Source organism: Acomys minous (assembly GCF_964271855.1).
Source record: "Acomys minous genome assembly, chromosome: 8".
NCBI lineage: Eukaryota > Metazoa > Chordata > Mammalia > Rodentia > Muridae > Acomys > Acomys minous.
Window position 1 is genome coordinate 5,970,899 of NC_140489.1, and position 23,818 is coordinate 5,994,716.

Below are 23,818 nucleotides of genomic sequence, written 5' to 3' on the forward strand. Positions count from 1 at the left end.
AAAGATTGTTTAGTTCCTTAAGCAGAATTTCAGATCAATAAGAGGCCAAATGCCGCCCAATAAACTCTCTTCAGGAACTTACAAAGAAAAACAGGTGCATGTAGGAGACGTTACCCTGTTCAGCAAGCACTGCATAAATGCAGACACATTAACTATTAACAGCCCTATGTTTTGTTTCCAACCCTACACAGTGTGAATCTGGATTTGGACCAGACAGACACAGAAAATGCTTCGTAATTTTTCTCAGAAGATGCTCTAAGAAGCACAAAAATCTCAGTCACCTGGAAGTGAATCTGGAGAGTTGCCCTGTGCTTCCTTTTATCCTCTCAGGCCCCTCCCCCAATGCAAAGCAGCCCTCAGCCTCAGCCTGAAAGCCCAGGCCTAGCTGAGAAGCCCCATGTCCTTCTCACTGGAGCCTCCATCAGAGCATGGCTGTCCTGCTGCTGCTCCTCTACCTGGTGACCTTTCCAAGCTGTAGGTGTTTCAGGGCTTCAGGACAGGGACCTGGGCATGTCATCTATGGGATGTGTGACTGAGGGTGATGTTCTTGTCCCCAGGTGCCCTGTCCCAGGTGCAGCTGAAGGAGTCAGGACCTGACCTGGTGCAGCCCTCACAGACCCTGTCTCTCACCTGCACTGTCTCTGGCTTCTCATTAACCAGCTATAGTGTACACTGGGTCCGCCAGCCTCCAGGAAAGGGTCTGGAGTGGATGGGTGCTATGTGGAATAGTGGAGGAACAGGTTATAATTCAGCTCTCAAATCCCGGCTCAGCATCAGCAGAGACAGATCCAAGAGCCAGGTCTTCTTGAAACTGAACAGTCTGCAGACTGAGGACACAGCCATGTACTACTGTGCCAGAGACACAGTGAGGAAACTCAACTCTGAGCCTGCACAAAAAGACTTTCTACAAGGATGCTCAAAGCAGAAAAGGGCACTCTGGCCAAGCAAAGGCTTTCTAGGACATTACTTTTAGGGACTTTAAGACTATGCTGCATGCACATGTATTTCAATGCTAGGAATTATAGTTTCTTCTCTAATCCAATGCAATCCTCTAAAGCCGTCCTCCACTGTCATATTCTATCAAACTTGATTTTACCCACAAATAAAATAAGCTATTCAGATACTTCTTATGAGACTAAATGGTAGATAAAGTAATATGTTCCATTTAAATGCATACATATTTAACCTTTTATATCCATCCATGTACTTGGAACATACACATTATCTATACTATATATATTGTGTATATATATAATTATATAATATATGTATAATTATATATTCATATATGTGGAACATATAAAATTATATATATGGTTAAAATTATATCATATTGATATATATAATCCTATATTTTCATGTATGATGTGCTATATATGAAATATATATGTATATGTATATGACTGAAAATACTTATATTTCATTAATAGACTGAAATTACAACACTTGTTCAGTGCAATTTTTGTAAGAAGTTTAACAATTTGCATGTCCTATAATTCAATATCTGTACTTCAGCTCTTGTGATAAACAAACAGTGGCTTCCTTGAGATATTATGATTTTCCAAGGTCACTTGGAAACTGAAATCTCCATTGTTTCCTTCTTCTGAACCAAGAGGATCCAATGAAAGATACAGATGGTTGTCATTTCGACCTATTAAATTTTGTGTATTTTCTCTTGATAAAAATTACTTTATATCTCCAAGGCCAAAAATATAAATTTTCACCAGGTGTGTTGTGTACCTAAAATCATTAAATTCTCAGACACCTGTTTGTAATTCCCAGCTGCTGTCAGCTACAGTCCCTGCCCCATCTCTCCTCAGCCCTCCCCTCAGACATCAGATTCTACGATGTTCAGGTCTTGTTGGTGTTTTGAAGCTTTCAAAGCATCCATAGTTGCTCTTTCTGAAGTCTGGTGCTGCTGACAGGAAGAACCTGGTATCTCTGTGGTGAGACGGAAAAGCATCATTTAGAGATTTATGGTTGTCTGTGGGACCCATGCTAATGCACTTGAGGAAAAGGAAAAGAGAATCTATTCATAGGAGGCCGGGCTTCCCTGGAAACTCTTCTAGTGACCCCTGTACTGTGTGATGAAGATTCAAGGCCAAATTGAGTAGATTGTAAACCATAAGATCAGGACAGTGTATCTTAAAATTCCTCACCTTTCAGAAAGCAATGGATGCACTGCAATACTTATGTGGGTCAAGTTGAGCATCAGCTTATGTGACTGGGAGTACTACTGGGTGAGCAGTGCAAGTTTTTTTAAACAGATTGGTTAGACCAAGAATGTATCAGCACTAAGGGCAAGCATTTCTAAGTCTCAAACATTTCTCTTCGACCAAGAAAATATAGAACATGTTCTTGAGATTCTAATACTGTGCCCCAAAAATTATCATCTTAACATCCATATAGCTGTAAATAAGTTTTGAAACAAGTATGCAAGACAAGTATTTTCCTCTGGAGTAGAGCAGAAGTAGCAATGATGTGTGGCTGGTCCTTGAAATCCTCCTCTTGATTATGTCTTCTGATTAGTCCTAGAGAGTTAGAAAGAAAACAAAGCCAGGTCATGAGACACAGAATCCACACCTCAATCCACACCTCAATCAAAACTTCTAATAAAATAATAGGGTAGTTTTAGAAAATATATAGAAAATAAAAAGATGATGCCTTAAAGTTTTCTGCTGTTGAGCATGTTCTGTTGTTACTTCTAGAGTTACCAAAAATTTGCATAAAAGAATGACATGAGTGCAGAACCCCAGCACACACTACCTTACCTGAAACCACCAGAGTTGGTGATCTTATAGCATGTGACTTTTATAATATGTGCCAAGAATAACATAAGACATGTATTCCTATTATTCACTGACCCCAAATCTATCAGATATAATGAATCAATTTAGTCTGATGTCTCAACTAAATAAATATAAATTGCAGTTTTACAAATCATGCACAGGTTTTCCTGTAAATGGATTTCATGTACATAGGACATGAGACCCTGCAGTTCAGTGGATCAGGTCTGTGTTTCCAGATAATGTGTCTGAGTTCATTCAGTCACCAAAATGCAAAAAGGAAATCCACAGTGCCTGGCAGCTTCAGAACTGTTATGATCTTTTCCCATTCTAAATCAGATTATTACTACTGTTACTATTCAGTTGCTTGTGATGTGGAAACATTATTTATTATATAATTATCAGGCAAAATATAAACATTCAATGTGTCTAAATTATTTTACTAGATGAAAAGGGACCAAGGAAAATAGTACAGCATAGATCCATATTATCATTATGATCCAACTGTGTTATGAAGAATAACTCAATAAACTATTCTTTTTCACTTCAGAATGTATAAATATAATACTTAGACAAGGTTATAAGCTAATAGTGCAATATAAAACATGATACTGAGTTGGCTTTTATCAGGAAACCTCAAGAGAGCACTGTGCGAATGAGGACACCCAAAGAGGTTGGATAAAATATTTTCCTTTCGAGGAAGTCAAATTATCTCTATTTGCAGATGGTATGGTGATGTACATAAGTGACCCTCAAAATTCCACCAGAGAACTCCTACAGCTGATAAACACCTTCAGCAAATTGGCTGGATACAAAATTAACTCAAAAAAGTCTGCAGCCTTCCTATACACAAATGACAGGAATTAATTAGGAAAACTATACCCTTCACATTAGCCACAAACAATATAAAATATGTAGGAGTTTCTCTAACTAAGCAAGTGAAGGATATGTTGGAAAAAATATTTCAAAATTCTGAAGAAAGAGATTGAAGATGACATGAGAAGATAGAATGATCTTCCTTGCTCATGGATAGGGAGAATTAACATAATAAAAATGGTCATCCTACCAAAAGCAATCTACAGATTCAATGCAATCCCTATCAAAATACCTACACAATTTTTTAAAGACATTGAAAGTTCAATTCTGAACTTCATATGGAAAAACAAAAAACCCAGAATAGCTAAAACAATCTTATGCAATAAAAGGTGCTCTGGAGGAGTCTCCATACCTGATCTCAAACTGTACTATAAAGCAATAGTAATTAAAACAGCATGGTACTGGCACAGCAACAGGCTGGTTGATCAGTGGAATCTAATCGAAGACCCAGATATGAATCCACACACATATGGTCACTTAATTTTCGACAAAGAAGCCCAATCCATTCGATGGAAAAGGGATAGCATCTTCAACAAATGGTGCTGGTCTAACTGGATGTCTATGTGTAAAAAAATGCAACTGGACCCATATTTGTCACCTTGTACAAAACTCAAATCCAAGTGGATTAAGACCTCAACATAAAACCAGAGACACTAAGTCACTTAGAAGAAAAAGTGGGGAAGAGCTTGGAACATATTGGCACAGGAGACAACTTCCTGAACGAAACACCAACAGCACAGAAATTAATGTCAACAATTAATAAATGGGACCTCATGAGGCTGAGAAGCTTCTGTAAGGCAGGAGACACTGTCAAGAGAACAAAGCAACAGCCTAAAGACTGGGAAAAGATCGTCACCAACCCTACATCTGACAAAGGTCTAATATCCAAAATATATAAAGAACTCAGGGAATTAAACACCACCAAACCAAATAACCCAATTGAGAAATGGGGCTTGGAACTAAACAGAGAATTCTCAACAGAGGAGTATCAAATGGCTGAGAAACATTTAAAGAAATGCTCAACCTCCTTAATCATCAGGGAAATGCAAATCAAAACAACTCTGAGATTCCCTCTTACACCCATCAGAATGGATAAGATCAAAAATTCAAGCGATATCACATGCTGGCCAGGATGTGGGAAGAGAGGAACACTCCTTCATTGCTGGTGGGAATGCAAACTAGTACAACCACTTTAGATATCTATCTGGTGCTATCTCAGAAAAATGGGAATAGGGCTTCCTCAAGACCCAGCTATTCCACTCCTTGGAATATACCCAGAAGATGCTCCAGCACACAGCAAGAAAATTTGCTCAACCATGTTCATAGCAGCCTTATTCATAATAGCCAGAACATGGAAACAGCCTAAGTGTCCCTCAATAGAAGAATGGATAAAGAAACTGTGGTACATATACACTATGGAATACTATTCAGTTATTAAAAACAAGGAATTCCCGAAATTTGTGGATGAATGGATTGACCTAGAAATGGTCATAATGAGTGAGTTAACCCAGAAGCAGAAAGACTCAAATGGTATATACTCACTTATATCTGCATATTAGCCCAAGGGGCATGTCCCACGAAAGCCTTCACTTACCAGGAAACTGGTACAGAGGGGAGGACATTCTAGTGGGACTCTAGATGAGAGAATCATGGGAGAATGGCAAAGTAGAAGGACCCAGAGGGTCCTAGAAGCCTACAAGTAGAACATTATGATAGGCAGATTTGGGCACAGGGGTCCCGCTCAAAGTAAGGCACCAGCCAAGGACAATACAGGCGGTAAACCTTAAGCCCCTACCCAGATCTAGCCAATGGACAGAACACTCTCCACAGTAGAGTGGAGAGTGGGATATTATTTTCTCACATACTCTGGTGCCTCACCTTTGACCATGTCCCTGGAGGGGGAGACCTGGTGGCACTCAGAGGAAGGACAGCAGGTTACCAAGAAGAGACTTGATACCCTATGAACATATACAGGGGGAGGTAATCTCCCTTAGGAACAGTCATAGGTGAGGGGAATAAGGGGGAAATGGGAGGGAGGGAAGAATGGGAGGATACAAGGGATGGGATAACCATTGAGATGTAACAAGAATAAATTAATAAAGGAGAAAAAATAAATAAATAAATTTGGGGAAATGAAATCAAACCTAAAGCAAAGACAGTGATGTGCTGTCTGATGTAAAGATGGAAGAAGAGATAGGTGTACAGATTTTGAAGAAATCATGAGGAGACTTCAGTTACAACACAAGTCAGTGTGCTACAAACAAGAATGTCTCCATTGCAAACACTCAGTGAAAGGCAAGAGGTGACAAAAGGATGAAGTATTTGCAAGCCTCCTATTACATAAAGAGTGTTCTCTCAGAAATGAGTAAAGTTCGAAACACCTCATGTGTTCTCATCAGAGAGAAGGAATTCTGATATCATCTCCATACATTACGACCCTGTCCAAGAGCCACATCTCAGAGAAACCATGCCCAATTCAGACAATAAGACAGACTGTACTCATATATAGAAAAAACACTCTGTGATGAGCTATTTAATTTGACATTTGTGCTGGGAAGACATAGCAGGCTATATGCACAACATGTTGTTTGTGTGCCTGTGCACAAAAGAGAACTAAATAAAGTAGGATGGATCCTTAACAATGGGAAGCTGAACACAGAGCAACCATTCTGTGTTACATCTGTAACTGTCATCAGTCTTTGATGTCTTATATCAGCTCTGAGCACTGCTTCCTGCCCAGGTCCAACAACATAGCCTGCTACAGCAAGAAGACATGCAAATGAGGCTTCTCTGTGCCCATGAAAAACAGTGCTGCCCTGACCCTGCAGCTCTGGCAGAGGAGCTCAGCCCTGGATTCCCAGATCCTCCCATTCAGTGATCAGCACTGAACACAGACCACTCACCATGGACTTGGGGATCAGCTTGGTTTTCTTTGTCTTTATTTTAAAAGGTAATTTATGGAGAAGAGATGCTGTGTGTTGTGTGGACATCAGAAAGAGAAACATTATGATGATTTTCTAACCAGTATTCTCCATGTTTTCAGGAGTCCAGTGTGAGGTGCAGCTGGTGGAGTCTGGGGGAGGCTTGGTACAGCCTGGAAAGTCCATGAAACTCTCCTGTGCAGCCTCTGGATTCACATTCAGCAGCTATACTATGAACTGGGTCCGCCAGGCTCCAGGCAAGGGGCTGGAGTGGGTCGCCTACATTAGTTATGATAGTAGTTACATCTACTACGCCGATGCCGTGAAGGGTCGATTCACCATCTCCAGAGACAATGCCAAGAACACCCTGTACCTGGACATGAACAGTCTGAGGTCTGATGACACAGCCACATAATACTGTGCCAGACACACAGTGAATGAGTGACACTGAGAACTCAGACTCAAACCTCCCTGCAGGGAGCTGATGGTCAGCAGGGGGCGCTGAGAACACACAGAGCTCTGAATAACAGAGAGTTACAGCCTCTTCAGAGTCCTGAAAGACATGGAGAGCTGGACTCTTCTGTGTTTGGCCTGCCTTCCATAGAGATTCTCTCTACAAGTACAGTGTAACGTAATACTTGAATTGTCCAAATGTTTTCTCAACTTTCAATTTCCCAATGTGATCTGTGTTTTTGTAGTGTTTTTCTCTGTCTCTCTGTATGTCTATGTCTCCCTTTCTTTCTCTCTCTCTCTCTTTCTATGTGTGTGTGAGTCTGTGTGTGTGTGTGTGTGTGTGTGTGTGTGTGTGTGTGTGTGTGTGTGCATGCACATGTTGACATGTCTTCTTCTATCAATCTACATGATAATTTTGAAAAAAAAGTTCCATCACATGGCCTGGATTTCAGCATCTGGCTAGACTGGCTGACTAGTGAGTCCCAAGGATCATACTGTTTAAAAGTACCATAGGTAGGATTAGTTCTTGGCTACCACACCTTCCTCTTTTTGTACTTATGGAGGACCAAACTCTTGGCTTTGTTCTTATGTGGTAAGAACTTTAAGCACAGAACAGTTTCCAAGCTCATAAATTGTTTTAAAATGTAAAACAAACTCTGACTTGAAAAATCTGCAGAGCATCCCAAAGAGCACACGGGATTCTATATGGGGACCAGGATCAGATCCTGAGGAATCAAAGTACCCTTGACCCTTTGGAATTGAAAACTCAGAGCAGATACTTGGTAAGATTCTCTGGCTAGGGACTGTGTGGGGTTCAATTTAGAGCCAATAGGGAAATCAGGCAGGGCCGGTGACCATGAAACCACATGGCCTTCAATCTCTCCATCATCCTCACACAAACCATACATCAGAGCGATCCCTGACCAGCTGTAGGGCTGTTATTAAAATGCATGTGAGGCTCAGCACTGAGAAGTGAGGCCAAAGTAGGTAGTGATAATGACTGAGTTTGGGTTAGCTACTTACAGCTCCTGACCACTCAATGGGTCGCATTTCTTTTCTTCCTCTCTCATTATTTTTTATGGTTTAGTTTCATAGTTCCTCCAGTATTTAAAGAGGACAATGAATTTTCTTTCAATATATCAATCCCATTTCTTTTTTTTATGTTTTTATTGAAAAATAAAATCATTCATATTACATCTCAATTGCTATCCCATCCCCTGCATCCTCCCATTCCTCCCTCCGACCCGCTTTCACCCCATTCCCCTTCCCTATGACTGTGACATAATGTGGACCTCCTCCCCTTGAATATGATGCTAGAGTTTCAAGTGTCTTCTTGGTAGTCTGCTATCCTTCCTCCGAGTGCCACCAGTCTTCCCTATCAAGGGGACATGGCCAAATATGGAGCACCAGAGTTCGTGTGAAAGTGAGTTCCCAGTCTCCACTTAACTGTGGAGAATATTCTGTCCCTTGGCTAGGTCTGCGTAGGGGTTTGATGATGACTGCACATATTGTCCTTAGTTCGTTCCATAGATTGAGCAGGACCCCTGGGCCCGGTTCTGCCAATCACAGTGTTCTTCTTGTAGATTTCTAGGACCCTCTGGATCCATCTATTTCCCTATCTCCTATATTTATCCCACACTAGGATGTCATCACCACTATCCCATTTCCCTGGTAAGTGAAGACTTTCATGAGACATACCCCTTGGACTAGTGTCCAGATATATATAAGCGAGTATATACTATGTGAGTCTCTCTGCTTCTGGGGTTAGCTCACTCATTATGATCATTTCTAGTTCAATCCATTTGTCCACTGAGGGGGAACTCTTCCCCCTGTATATGCTTATAGGGTATCAAGTCTCTTCTTGGTAGCCTGCTATCCTTTCTCTGAGTGCCACCAGATGGAGGAAACAAAATATTCCATGACAAAAACAAATTCAAACAGTATCAAAGTTCTTATAATTTCTGTACAACCAAAAATAGATGTACTCCTTTGCAGAGTGATGCAATGGGAGGAGACTGGGGAAACTGAGAGCACAGGATGAAAGATTGTAACACTAAAGCAATGGAAGAGAGGAGTCAAATGCTACTAAATTCTTTGCTTCCATAAAGGTACAAGAATAGGGCTGAGCTCTCCACAAGGCATAGGCCCTTATCACAGACCCCCTCTCCACTTCTTGATTCTGTCCCCTCTAAGCACCTTCAGTGGCCACTGGTGACCCAGAATGTCTGCTCATCATGACTGATTACTTCACTGTTGTTTCCCAGTGTGATTCTCAGTCCCTCCTGGGCCACTCCTTAGTATCCAATATGAGGACAGGGAAAGAGCATCTACTGTATCTGATGAGCAGGTAATACAGGCCATGCCTAGGGCAGTACTGTTGTAATGTGTAATTTACTCTTCCTCCTTGGGAATCTTCCAAAGACCTGCCAAGATATCATATTCTGTAAAAAATCTCTTTTTGATATGGCGCATTATTTTCCTATGGAGGCTCTAAGTTATCCATTTAACAGTTTCTTGGCTGTTGGGGGAAATGGGAGTAAATGAAAATCAGACACAGCACATTACATCAAGTGCCTGTAATTTTGAAACATGGTAAAAATTCATAGGAAATTCTAAATCATCTATGAATTGTCCTTTAGTTTGTATACGTTTGGAATAAAACCACAACTTACCTGAATTAGCAATAAAAAGATGGGTTAAAATGACATAAGCTCTGTTTAAGATAATAGTGTAACTGTTCCACCATAAGGGACAGTTAATCTTCATTTTGTTGTTGTTTTAGTTTTTCACATATTCCATGTTTGAATATTCAGGTACTTACTAACATTGATTTTCTCTGTGAAGATTCAAGAATAATTCTTTCAGAAATTACTTAAAATGCACAGTCTTGAAAAAGTATTATCCTCTACCTGGGTTGATGTCAACCACACTCCTTGTACCAATCCTTATCAATCCTTGTATAATTAATTCTATAATTTTTAGAGTTCAATATTAATTGCCAAGTCTTTTGTTCACATACACAGGCACAGACACATACACAAACTCACAGGCAGAAGTACGAACACAAACACACAACACATGCACACACACCACCTGGACTATTATCTTCTGACCCATAGCCTGAGGTTATTAATCCTTATTTTCTGTGGAATTAATAACGTTACCCTGAAGTGGTAGCTACAAATCAGTTTTGAGGTCACTCAGACCAAACTGTCACCACCTACTGGAGAAGCTGTACATGTTGCAAGAAATACTGACCTACTGAAGCAGAGAGGAGGAAAACTCAGAGAAAGATTTCTAAATTTCTGTGTTTCTGAGGGAGTTCCACTAGGTAACTAAGTAAGTTGTCCTCAAGTCACAGAGATATTCAATAGGATCTTGTGCTTAGCAGTGCTCAGATTCCAATAGGAATCTAGGATGTGCTCAACACAAACAGCTACACAGACTGGGGTGGGCTCGTGAAGAAAAAGCAACGAGATGGGGCAGTGTCCAGAATTCATCAAGCATAGATCAATATTTAAAGGACTTCACTTTGTGATAGAAAGAAGACACTGCTGGTGAACAAGTTGCTCCTCAGAACAATGGAGCAGGAGGTCTTCAATAGTATAAGCCTGTGGGCTTTAAGAACCTACACTGACCCTCAGAGGGTTAGGAACAAGTGGGAGAGAGCACCCCTAGTGGCAGGTGCCCTTCAGGACATGCACAGGAAGGATTTCTCTGCAATGTCAAGACTCCAGCACTCCACTCACAGTACACAGATTATGCACAGAGAAATAATGAACAAAACATATAAGGAGTCCATTGTGAAAGAAGTGGTGGATGTTCTCTGAGTTCTGACCGCACAGGATAGGTTGGGCTGTTCTCCTCCCTTCCCTGGTGTTTTACATAACCAGAGCATGGACAAAATCGCTACGTTACCTTGTGTTGAATTATTTTTATATAACTGTTGGTTTCTCTTAATTTATGACTTAAACTAGCTAACAAATAAATAACTGAGACTCCTTTGTATCTGTTCACCAGGCTTTACACACAATCTTGAGAAGTTTAAATCTGTTCCTCACCCTCTTTGTTGTCCTGACTCCATCTTTGGAAAGTCCCCATGTTCCAAGCTTAAAGTCCTTTCTTTGTTCCACTTCATCTCTTCTCCTCCTCTACCGTTGTCTGAAGCTCCCAGTTCAATCCCCCACTTCCTATTCTAACTCCTCGCCTGGTGTCAGAATGTCGAGCCCTATTCTTTCCATATTTAGAGAACTGGTTTCAAAATATGCTTCAAATTGTAAAGAGACAAGAAGAAAGATTTTTAAAAAGTACATTGGCACAGACAGACAGGCAGATAGGCAGACAGGCAGAGAAGCATACAGGCCAGTAGGAATCAGGAAGTAGTAAGACTTGCCCACAGGTATGGTGTCTCTGAGTGTACAAGTGAAAAATTTTCAACCACTGACATGGCTACTAAGTCAATCCTCAGGTCTCCTCTCAGACAAACATTCATAATTACTGTACAAAATGCTTGTGAATTGCTTCCTCACAGGTTGGATTTTCTAGGTGAGAGATAAGAGTAAGATAGCACCACTGATACTAAGAGAAAATATTTAAATAGTTCCATAATTTGTATTACACATCACTATAAACACAAAGTGCATCATAATACTGAACTCCATTTTATTGCTTCTGCTTGGTATGCACATGCGTTGAGGATGCGGTAGCTGCTTCTTCCTGCACAGCATGAATATGGACTCACTTAAGGCCTGCACTGTGTGAATCATAAAATTTCATGTTTATGTGGAAGTCAAGTCTAGACAGAAACAGAAAATGTTCCTGGATTTATTGTCAAAATTTTTTTCACCAGAAGACTAACAGAGCCAACTAACCAGGACCCAGAGGGTTTATGGTGACTGTAGCACCAGCCAAGGACAATACATAAACTTGACCCAGGCGCCTGCAGGGATGTAGCAGACGGGCAGCTCAAGTTTTATGTGGGTCCCCTAGGAAGGGAGTGAGAGGCTATGTCTGACATGGACTTTGCTGCCTGATTTTTGTTCACTTCCCTTAGGTGGTGCTGCCTTGACAGAACACAGGAGATGAAGACACCCTCAGTCCTTCTGTGATTGATGAGCTGTGGTGGGTGGGTATGGGAAGCTCCCTACTTCTGAGGAATGTGGAGGACGATGGGAAGCAGAAAAGGATGGAGGGACAAGGAAGAGAGGAGAGGATAGAAGGGGCTGTGACCAGGAAGTATAGTGAATAAATAATTGTTTTTTAAATTATTAAAATAAAAATGTAGCACAAGGCAAATCTCAGTCACCTGGAAGTGAATCTTTAGAGTTGCCCTGTGCTTCCTTTTATCCTCTCAGGCCCCTCCCCCAATGCAAAGCAGCCCTCAGCCTCAGCCTGAAAGCCCAGGCCTAGCTGAGAAGCCCCATGTCCTTCTCACTGGAGCCTCCATCACAGCATGGCTGTCCTGCCGCTGCTCCTCAGCCTGGTGACCTTTCCAAGCTGTAAGTGTTTCAGGCCATCAGGTGAGGGACCCGGACATGGATGTCATCTATGGGATGTGTGACTGATGGTGATGTTCTTGTCCCCAGGTGCCCTGTCCCAGGTGCAGCTGAAGGAGTCAGGACCTGACCTGGTGCAGCCCTCACAGACCCTGTCTCTCACCTGCACAGTCTCTGGCTTCTCATTAACCAGCTATGATGTATCCTGGGTCCGCCAGCCTCCAGGAAAGGGTCTGGAATGGATGGGTGCTATATGGAGTGGTGGAGGAACAAGTTATAATTCAGCTCTCAAATCCCGACTCAGCATCAGCAGAGACACCTCCAAGAGCCAGGTCTTCTTGAAACTGAACAGTCTGCAGACTGAGGACACAGCCATGTACTACTGTGCCAGACACACAGTGAGGAAATTCAAATCTGAGCCTGAACAAAAAAAACTTTCTACAAGGATGCTCAAACCAGAAGAGGGCGCTTTAGTCAAGCAGAGATTTTCTAGGTCAATACATTTAGGGGCTTTAAGACTATGCTGCATGCACATGTATTTCAATGCTAGGAAATATAGTTTCTTCTCCGAGCTAATGTAATCTTCTAAAGCCCTTCTCCACTGTCATATTCTACCAAACTTGATATTTGTTGACACACTAGAACAATTTTTTTACCCACAAATAAAGTAAGCTATTCAGATACTTCTTCTTATCAGACTAAATGGTAGATAAATTAATATGTTCCATATAAATGCATACATATTTAACCTTTTATATCCATCCAAGTACTTGGAACATACACATTATATATACTATATATATTGTCTCTGTATATAATTATATAATATATGTATAATTATATATTCATATATGTGGAACATATAATATTATACACATATGGTTAAAATAATATCATATTGATATACATAATCCTATATTTTCATGTATGATGTGCTATATATGAATATCACAGCAAATTCTCAGCTGCTCTAACCCAACAACCCTGTCCTGGCCTATGTCTCACCACATGGTCTATTACTGCTCCTCAACACCTTCATCCTGGCTCTTGTTTCTTCCTCAGTTTTTGGCTTGGGACCCATCCTGAATCCGGTTCATCCCTAGAGCTTCTATCTTTGTCAGAAATCCTTCCTATCCTCTATGGCAACAGCTATTGGCCATTAAGGTCTTTATTAAACCTATCAGAAGGTGTTGGAGTGCATGTTCAAGAGCAGCCCAAAAATAGCAATACCAAAGTAAAGACTACAGTCAGATCTCTGCTAGTACAGAAATCAGCATTAAAGTAATACAAAAATAGAATGTACACAGTTCATGAAAATATTACATACTTGAAAATGAATAATTCTATAAAACTTGTTTGTCTAGTGCTGGTAAATAGCATAATTGAAGAGTTCTTGTGTGCAATATATGAGGCCTTAATTCAAATAGTAATATTACAAAAACACATTCTTTATGTTGGTTAATAAATGTTGTGTTTGAAACTTCATTACTCCCTGTCAAAAATTAGGATACTCTCTGTCACATCCAGGAGAGGAGTATTACTTATCTTCTAAAGAACAATTCACTTTTATCACATATAAATGAATGTAAGTCCCACATTGATGTCCTCTGAGAGATTCCACTCAGCTGCAGATCAGGACAAATATTGGGTCTTTATCCTGGACTCTGAGTGGAGTATTGAAAGTGGTATGGAAGAACGGGGTAGTGGAAGGACCCAGAGGGTTTAGGTGACCATCAAAGGAGGCAGATCTGGACCCAGGGGCCTGCACAAACTTTTGTACCAACCAAGGGCAATGCATTCGGTAAATCTAGACCCCTGTTATAATATAGCCAGTGAACACCTCATTCTTCACAGTTACATGGGAGCACATATTGTCTCTGACATGAACTCTACTGTGTTGGAGGTTAGTCTGATGTATTTTGATGCTAATTATGCTTGCTGTTGCTGCCTCATCTGTACCTTGCCTAAGAGCCTGAACTATTTTACCAATAAAATGCGGTCACTCCTGGGTAGGGCAAATGAAATAGGCATGGCTAAGGCTCCTGGGCTGGAGCAGACAGAATCTTGGGAGAAAGAGAGACCTGAGGAAAGGAGAGAAGAAGGAGACTGTGCCATCATGGATTAGGTAGAGGAGAAACACATGGCTGGCATGGATGGAGACTTGGCTCAGAGGGTAAAAATTAGCAAGTATTTGGGATTATGGATGGGAGATAGCTTGGTAGAATTTATTACAGCCATATGTCATGGGATTGGGACAGGTATTCCATATGTGCCCCATTGTGGGAAGAAGTTTAGGGGATTAATATCTGCCATGCCCCATGCTATTTCAAAATATCACAGATGTCTGTCTCTTGATTGATTGCTAGTGGGTTATAAAATACTGCCATAATAATAATTATAGGCCTATTAATAAGCCTTATTTTGCCATACTGGTAAGTTAACTGTCACGACCCATGCAGTAGAATCTGTGTAACAAATGATGCTACACCAGCTGAGGCTACATCCCCTACTCAAGGGAGAGCCTCTCTGAATGGGTCTGATGTTCCTGTCAGGAGTAACTGGTACAGTTTCTTGTTTTGGAACATTTTGACTGTTTTCTCTTTCTGACCTGCTTTCTTATCAGAACGTTGCAAATGTAACTGTGTTTCTAGGAGGCCCCTAACTTGGGACTGCAGCGAAGGGTCATTCAAAGTTTTACACCACAAAGTTCCATTGCACTTGTTAATAAAAATATAGCTAAAAATTAATCATACTTTATATTATGACTTACAAATAAAGTGTTTAAGAAAACGACAGATAGTGACAGAATAGCTAAGAAAAAACTATCTTGACTCACACATGTTTGGCATAATGAGAGAAAATTAATCTTTGATAAAGAGGACACATGCACTCATACCAATCTAATAACTTAAGAATGATTATTTAAGATTCAGGATAACATTATTACTCTACATCCTGTGTTTTGAATTGTGTATGTCTGACTAACTTCCTTGAATGAAAAAAATGTAACCACAAAACCACTCTCCATTTCAAAAAAAATGTGTATAAAAACTTAACTTGCTTGCCTACAAATTACACTCAGATTCAAACAGTACCTCTGGGTTTGTTTGTTTGTCACTAACTGATCTTTGCCCACTGATGCTTAGAGAACTCTCATTCCCAAGGACCTATACCCTAATGAGAAAGTCCATGGCAGCTAACTACAAAATTGATGGCGACAATTTGATCCCTTCCCCTTAATGGAGAGGCAGGTGGGCACAAAGATGAGGGGAAGCAAGCTATTCAGATGGGATCTAATATGCTGTGGTTCTATGGTGAGAGAGAAGATCCCCTTCAGTCAGAGGTCTAGGGGAGGGGAATAGGACAGAAGAGAGCGAGGGCATGGGAACAGGAAGATATAGCAAGGGAGAGAGACATTAGGTATATAATCTAAATAAATTATAATAAAATTTTAAAACTTCTGCAATAAGAAAGGCATTATCTCACCCATATATTATGAGTTCACCTAGTTCTCAGTATTCTTGTAACTAAATCTGAACAGTCCTTGGCCTGATTTCATTGTTTGCATTAGAACAAGACTTGTAAATGGAAATAATGATGGCAGTTGCAGAAGCATGGTGTTTAATGTGCCCATATTCTCAATGACCTTGACCTTAATTGAGGTGAATATTCATTCTATAATTTTTGATTGTTTGTTTTTGTCCTTTTTTGTTCAGTTAGAGAAAAGTGTGATAAGTTAGTTTCCCTACATATTACTTTCTCCTAGAGATTACTAAATTGATACAATATTTTGTATAAATAAAGGTATTCACCCAGTAAACATATTCTCAGCACAGTCTAATACATATGAGAGGAAATTATTTCTAAAAGAGAAGGTCAGAGTACATGCAAGCTTGTATCAAATTGTCTCAATTAATGTCTACGAAGAGCAAGCCACTCTGCTGTCCCTTCACCATGAATTGTGGTGTCTAAAATTCACGGGAGGCTTCACAGAGAAAGCTAAAAGTCTGTGTCCTTGACCTGGGTGAGCACTATTCAGAATCCAAACTCTGGAGTTCCATATGAGAAGCCAGACAAGAGTATCCCTACTGCAGGAGGAATGCAGGCCAACAGGTGGTGCTCACAGCACACACAGGCAGAGACTGGAAGGACAGGTGCAGACAGATCCAGGAAGAGAGTTTACAGAGTCCCTCAGGATTTCCTCCTCTTACTGAACCACATGGAACCCAGCTAATCAAATGAAACCCTCAAGAGACCATTCCCTAATGAGCTGTAATGTTTTCCCTGAAAGACACAAAGCACATGTGACTATAGATATTTAATGTTGTATTTTAAACCTAAGTCACTCTCCTGGGAATATCACAGAAATAGAAATGCTGCAATCCATAGGAAAATTTTGGGACCACATGCTCAGTTTCTCTCATAATGGAATAAATGCCTCAAATGAAAAATTATGAACCATCAATCTTTCTCTTAAGAACGTTTGGGCAGATAGTTCAACTGTCTTAATCTTGAAACTTAACTCACTACCATTTTTGCAAGTCCCATATCCTTGTGTATTCTCGATAATGGGGGGACATTGTAACATGACCTTATATTTAGGCTGAAGTCCTCTCGCCAAAATGTTGTGATCACACATGTACCAGCGTTGCTTACCCTGAGAATAGTGACTCAATTCTTAAAGTTCTTACCTCCAACTCACAAGACAAAAAAGACATCCTAACAGATATATGTATAATATATAATATGTGTGCATACACATAAGTATAGTCATACATTTTCTAAGTTACTTTATTACTAATAAAATATTTATTAATTTATATTAACTCTACTGCTCCAGTAAGCTATATGACTGGACTGGTTGATATATATATGCATTTAAAATCATTTAGCCTTCTGGTGAATCCCCAAAAATATCAAAATTTTATTATTTTCTCTGAAGTGGATAAGATATACACTGGCACTATAGACCAAAAACAAAAGCAATTGTTTTAATATTTAATTGAAGACAGTTTAATGCTGTAATTGCCATAACCTCCTTCATTTCTTATCTACCATCTGTGCTAAAAAAATGTTCTTTTTACAAATTCCATTCCAGAACTCCTCATTTAGATAAATGGCACAACAATATAGGTTTTCTTTACAACCAAAAATAAAACCAGACTCGTAAAATGGAGGTTGTACCTGTGTGACAGTTTTCAAGCCAGAATTCTTTATTTTTGGCAGTGTCCAGTGTGAGCTGAGGTGGTAAGGTCTGCAGGTGATTTAGTGATGTCTGCAGGTTACATGAGACTTTCTTAGGCACCGTATCGATCCACATCAGGCAGATTTGCCAGTCACTGGGTCAAGTAGCCTCAAGGGAGGGGTCTGGAGTTTGCCTCAGACATTACTAATGTGAAAGTGAGTGATAAAGATCCTGTGAAGGACGGATCCACTATGTGTACTGAAGACTGCCAGAAAACTGTGAGTCTGCAAGGTAGAAATGCAAGACCTAAGGATACTTCCATGGAGTACTGTGCAAGACACACAAGGAAGAGACTTCAGTGTGAGCCCAGGGACAACCTTCCTGTTGTGGGTTCAGAACATACAAGGTGAAGTCAGCACTCATAGAACACAAGGTGTACCAATAAAATGTTTACCTGAGATGAACTCTCCTTTCTCTCCTGCCTACAGGTCTCCAAACCCAAATGTTGCTCTCCCAAAGCCTCTACCACTTGTTGTGCAGGAAAAATACTTTCTTGTTTTTCTCTCATCCTCTGAGACTCAGTAAAGAATACATATAGTCAATGATTTTTAATTTTTAATGTATTCAATGGACATCCCAACTGTTGCCCCCTTCCTCACCTCCTCTTGCTCTTACTCTCCCTCTTTCATCCCCCATCCCCTTGGCCTAGTCCTCAGAAATGGCGAACCCTCCTCCCCTATCATCTGATCCCAGTCTATGAAGTCTCATCTGGATTGGCTGCATCCTCTTCTTCTATGGCCTGGCAGAGCTGCCCCATCAGAGGGGAATAATCAATGAATGGGCACCAGAGTCTGTGTCAGAGGTAGCCCCTACTCCCCATATTATGGTACCAACAAGAACTCTGGGATGCCTATTGACTACATCTGAGCATGTTGTCTTTGGTCATCCCCATTCATAGTCCTTGGTTGCTGCATCAGTCTCTTCAGGACCACTAACCCAATCCTGGGCCCAGAATTGTTGGTTTCCTTGTCTCCTTGTGGACCTCCTGTCTCCTCCAGGTCCTTCTATCCCCTAACTCGGCCAAAAGACACTCTGTGCTCCACTTCAAATTTTGGCCATAATCTGGAATCAACCTAGATGTCCCTCAACCAAAGAATGGATAGATAATCTGTGGTACATTTACTACTCAGCTATTAAAAACAAAGATATCTTGAAATTTTCAGGCAAATGGATGGAACTATAAACAATCATCCTGAGTGAGGTAACCCAGAACCAGAAAGACATGCATGGTGTATACTCACTTAAATGCTAAATTTAGCCACATAATACAGGATAATCACATTCCAATACACAGACCTAAAGAAGCTAAATAACAAGAAGGGCCCTTGAGAGAATGTATAATCCTCACTCATAAAAATACATAGACCAGAAACCGGAAACAGTCAAAGAGAAGGAGCAGGGCCACAGCCTGCCATAGATGTCCTCTAAAAGACTTTATGTGGCAAGATATCCAAGCAGATCACTGAGACTCACACCCAACATTACTTCTCCAAGTACACATAGAATGATGGATTTTATTTTCTTATTTCTGATTAAAACAACCCTGATCTGATCAACATATGTCCATTATTGAGTAAATTCCTGGTGGATACTGCAGATATGTCCATATTAAAGCACAAAATGATCAGCCACCTGTGGGCTCTGCACATTACCTTAGATCTTGCTGAGAGTTCCACTTCAGATCACCTTATGAAGAGATACTTCTGCACTGTACACCATGGCATATGAGAACAGAGTGATCACCTCATCTAGGGAGCATCTCAGATTCTCAATATATTGTGTTAATTTGGTTGTTTATAGAATTTCTGATAAAAAAAACAGCTAACAAGAGTGAGTCAAATGTGATTTATATGATACACAGACCTAGACTTAATTGGTGAGCATAGTTAAAATCTGTTCATGTGATAATTTTCAGTCTACACTGCCAAATATCCTGATAGTGGATCACCATGGGGAAGGAGTAACTAAAAATTATTGGCGGGACTGATTCTCTATGTCGTAGGTCCAAGTGAGAAAAGAGGAGAGTGGATTCAAGGAGGAGACAGGAAATAGGAAGAGACAAGATGAGACAGAAGATGAGATGGGAGAATAGGGGAGGAAAGGGAAGAAGAGTGGGGAGGAGAAAATACAGTAGAGGAGAAGAATGGACAAGGTAGAAAGGAAGACGAGGTAAGAAGAATGGAGGTAGGGACAGAACACTACAGGTTAGGACAGGACAGGATAAGACTGGAGTCATCAGAAGCTGGCTTCAGGTCTAGTGTTTCTGTGTAGGCAGGTGCCTGGTCTGAGCTTAAAGCAATGGAACTCCATTTGGATCCTGTCACTTTTCTTTAAGGAACTAAAGTAACATGCACTAAATGTGATTACTAAGGAGTTATATTTCATATATGACTGAAAAGAATAGTGTCTCCATTGTTCTAACAAGGAAGTATTTGAAACATCCCTCAAATATGAAGAATTCCACAGATACCCTACAAACTCAACTCATTTGAAATTATCCTTGAAATTATAGACATATATACTCACAGTGATGTTGATGAAATGAGGATATTGCATCCTTAGCTATCCAAGAATTGACTCACTTTATGAAATACATTCACATATATATTCCTGGAAGTCTGCACTCCAATTCTGTTTCCCTGGAAGCATGAAAACCAGATACTGAACAAGAAAACATTCCTGAGGATTGTTTCTCCCATCCCTCTATGTAGAAAAAGAAAAGTCACCTTATGTACAGGGGAAGTGGGTACATGGTACCCCTTTTATCTCCCTGTGAGCCTCCCAGATGAAAAGCAGGCCCCAATCTCAGGATGGAAGCTCAGGCCTGGCTGAGAAGCCCCTGATTCCATCTCAGAGGAGCCTGAATCAAAGGCTGCTCATGGCTATCCTGGTCTTGTTTCTCTGCCCGTGGCTCTTCCTTGTTATGAGTCTCAGGACGTTCAAAAAAGGGGCATGGATGGGAATGATATTCTTTTTGCATTTGACTGATCATGATGTTTCTTCTCAACAGGCATCTTGTCCCATGTGGAACTGAAGGAGTCAGGAATGGGCTTGGTGAAGCCCACACAGTCACCTGCACAGTTACTGGTTACTCCCTCACAAGTGGTTGTTCCTGGCATGGATCAAGCAGCTGTCAAGGAAGAAGCACAGAGTAGATGGGGTACATAAGTAGTGGTGGCAGAACTAGCATCAGCCCTTACCAGAAGAGCCACATTTCCATCAGCAGAGAGGCATGCCAGAACCAGTACTTCCTGCAGCTGAACTCTGGGACCACTGAGGAAACAGCCATGTTTTACTGTGCAAGAGACACAGTAAAGGAACTTCAGTGCCAGGAAAGACATAAACCTTCCTTGAGTGGAATTCAAGGCCAGAAGGGGGAGGTCAACCCGCATAAAACCCAAGCACTCACCTTCAGAGCAATCAAGATGCCTCTCCCTGGTGGCTGCTCCCTGTGGTTACTGTCTCAAGAGTTTCAGAAGAAATACATGGGTGAGAATGTTGTTTATCTTGTTCTTGACTAAGGTCAATGTTTCTTCTCTCCAACTGTCATAGCTCAGGTGCAGCTTTAGGAGTCAGGTCCTAGACCAGTGCAGCCCTCACAGTCCTTATCTCTCACCTGCACGATCACTGGTTACTCAACCACCAATAACTATGACTGGACCTGGATACATCAGCCCTCTGGAAAGTCCTGCAGTGTATGTGGCTTATAGATATGGTAGGTGGTACAGGTTATAACCTCAAGAACCTCATTTCCACCATGAGAGACACTTTCAAAGGCCAGTTCTAACTGCAGCAGAACTGTGTGACCACTGAGAAAATAGGCATGTATTAAAGTGCAAAAGACACAGTGAGGCAACTTCAGTGTGAACCCAGACACAAAACTCCTTGCAGAGAAACAAGATCAGCTTTGGAGTAGTCAGCACACAAGCACACAGAATGTCCAGAGACTTAATTTTATACATTGTATGCAGAGGGAGAGGGAGAGAGAGAGAGAGAGATAAAGGGAGAGAGGAGGGACCTAATGTGCTTCTGTCCTTCATTGTAACTTCTTTTGGCAGACAGAGACACTAGGGTGTCATTTTGCTGGACAGGCTGACAGAAATTAGGAAGTTGTGTGGAGAGAAATAAGAATAGTCTGCTAGATGGGACAAATCATATCCTCACCTCTTAATAGAGATTATAGATGAAATGAATTCAGGGCTCATGTGTGCTACAGAAAAACCTTACTCTGAGACACTTCACTTTACTGAGATGTGCAACCTTAGTCTGAAGCCACATGCTACATGCAGGACTGTTTACAATACCTAGAATAGCGATTCACCAGGAAACTTCAGTGGGTACTAATGAACATATTCTTAAGGTAATCCTGAAGTTGCCACAGAGAAGGATGTTTTGAGTTTCAAGGAATTTGGACGAGCCTAGATGGCATTTTGTTGAATGAAAGCCAATCATCTTTTGATGTGCTTTTCTGATCTAAGTTAGTTCCTGTCCCTGTGATAAATATCAAGCACATAAGCAATGTGTGGAGGAAAGGCTTTATTGCAACTTAAACTTTCAGGTATTTGTTCATCACAGAATGAAGTCTGATCATGTGGCAGAGTCCATGGAGAAATGCTGTTTATTAGATTGCTTTAACTTGCTGCCTCACCTAGTTTTCTTTTATAGACCAGGAACAATTTTCCCAGAGATTGTACCACTCATAGTGACCTGATTCCTACTATATAAAATAGCAATTAAGAAAATGATCCCTAGATAAGCCCACAGACTAGCCTGATAGAAATTCATCTTCTAATTTATATGAATCATAACTATGAAAGATATAAAAATCTCTACACTTTCTTTCTTCATGCACATTTTTCTTGGTGTGACATTCATAACTTTCCTCCAATGCCCAATCCAACACTCATTACCAGAACTCAATTGACTGAATTTTTATGGTTGAACTGAATTTATTGTTAGTAGGACATTATTTCTTTTCATTGCTCCAGTCAAGCAATTACCACACTATTTTTTGATTACTGGGACTATTAGGTCATACTTTAATTTCAAATAGAATAATTCTTCTTGAAAGTTCTGAGTGACAGTAGGATTATGTGATTTTTAGAACAATTGAAGACTCACTTTGTACATTTAATTTTTTGCATTTGTTTTGATTTACAGCAGTTGTCAATTTTAGGATCCCCAAGAAGAGCAGCATCTGAGAATGCTGTGAGGAATGACCTTCATTAGGATAATGAAGTGGGAAGATTTACCTAAAAGTGCACAGCACTGTTCCCTATGCTGATAGTGGACTGCATAGAGTGTAGAGCATTAGCTAAACACCAAGTTCCACTTGTGCTCCCTTCCTCATATGGATGAATTGACCACACACTTCAATACCCTGACACCATGGCTTTCTATGATGATGATGTGAGCCTCCCACTGTACCTGAAATGAGCATTTCCTTCCTTGTGTATTATTTCCAGAGTATTTTACAAGAGACACAAGAAAGTTACTGGAAAAACTGATTCAGGGGCACAGACCTTTAGTGTTAGAACTCAGGAGAATGATAAAAAAAATCAGATCTCTGAAATGAAGGCCAGCCTGGTTGACAGAGTGAGTGAAGAGAAAGCCAGGGAATCACAGAGTAACTCTGTCTCAAAATGTAAATATGTAAATAAATAAAAATTAAAAAGTAACTCACACCAGAAGCTAATTTCAGGAAGTGCGTCCACTGTAGCTATGAACTGACCACACACTAGATGCACACTGCCCTCTAGGAAATGGAACACTAAACACAGGTTGCTCATTTCTCAACCCAAAGCTTAAAAAGTTGAAGTAAAGCATGAGACAGAAATCACTCTATCCTGATTCTGACATCTCTGGTGCAGGAGCCTTCAGTCTCATGACTCTGAAAGTACAGAGAGGCCATGGCCTCCTATAAAACAAGCTTAACAAGTTTCCGTGGGATGTGAGTCACATCACAGAAGAAGAGAAATCAGGAGCAGTGCTGGAATCAGTCTGAGGAGTCAAGACCAGACCCTGGGTAGATCAATGAAGACT

At 40.6% G+C, this 23,818-nt stretch overlaps 2 gene segments (V, D, J or C); both read left to right on the top strand.

Annotated features, from left to right (window-relative positions):
• Positions 1–23,818, top strand: part of LOC311603441 (immunoglobulin heavy variable 3-23-like) — a 164,846-nt gene that overhangs the window by 110,949 nt on the left and 30,079 nt on the right.
• LOC311603390 (immunoglobulin heavy variable 3-21-like) lies at positions 6,505–6,998 on the top strand. The segment is given in 2 exons: positions 6,505–6,612; positions 6,706–6,998.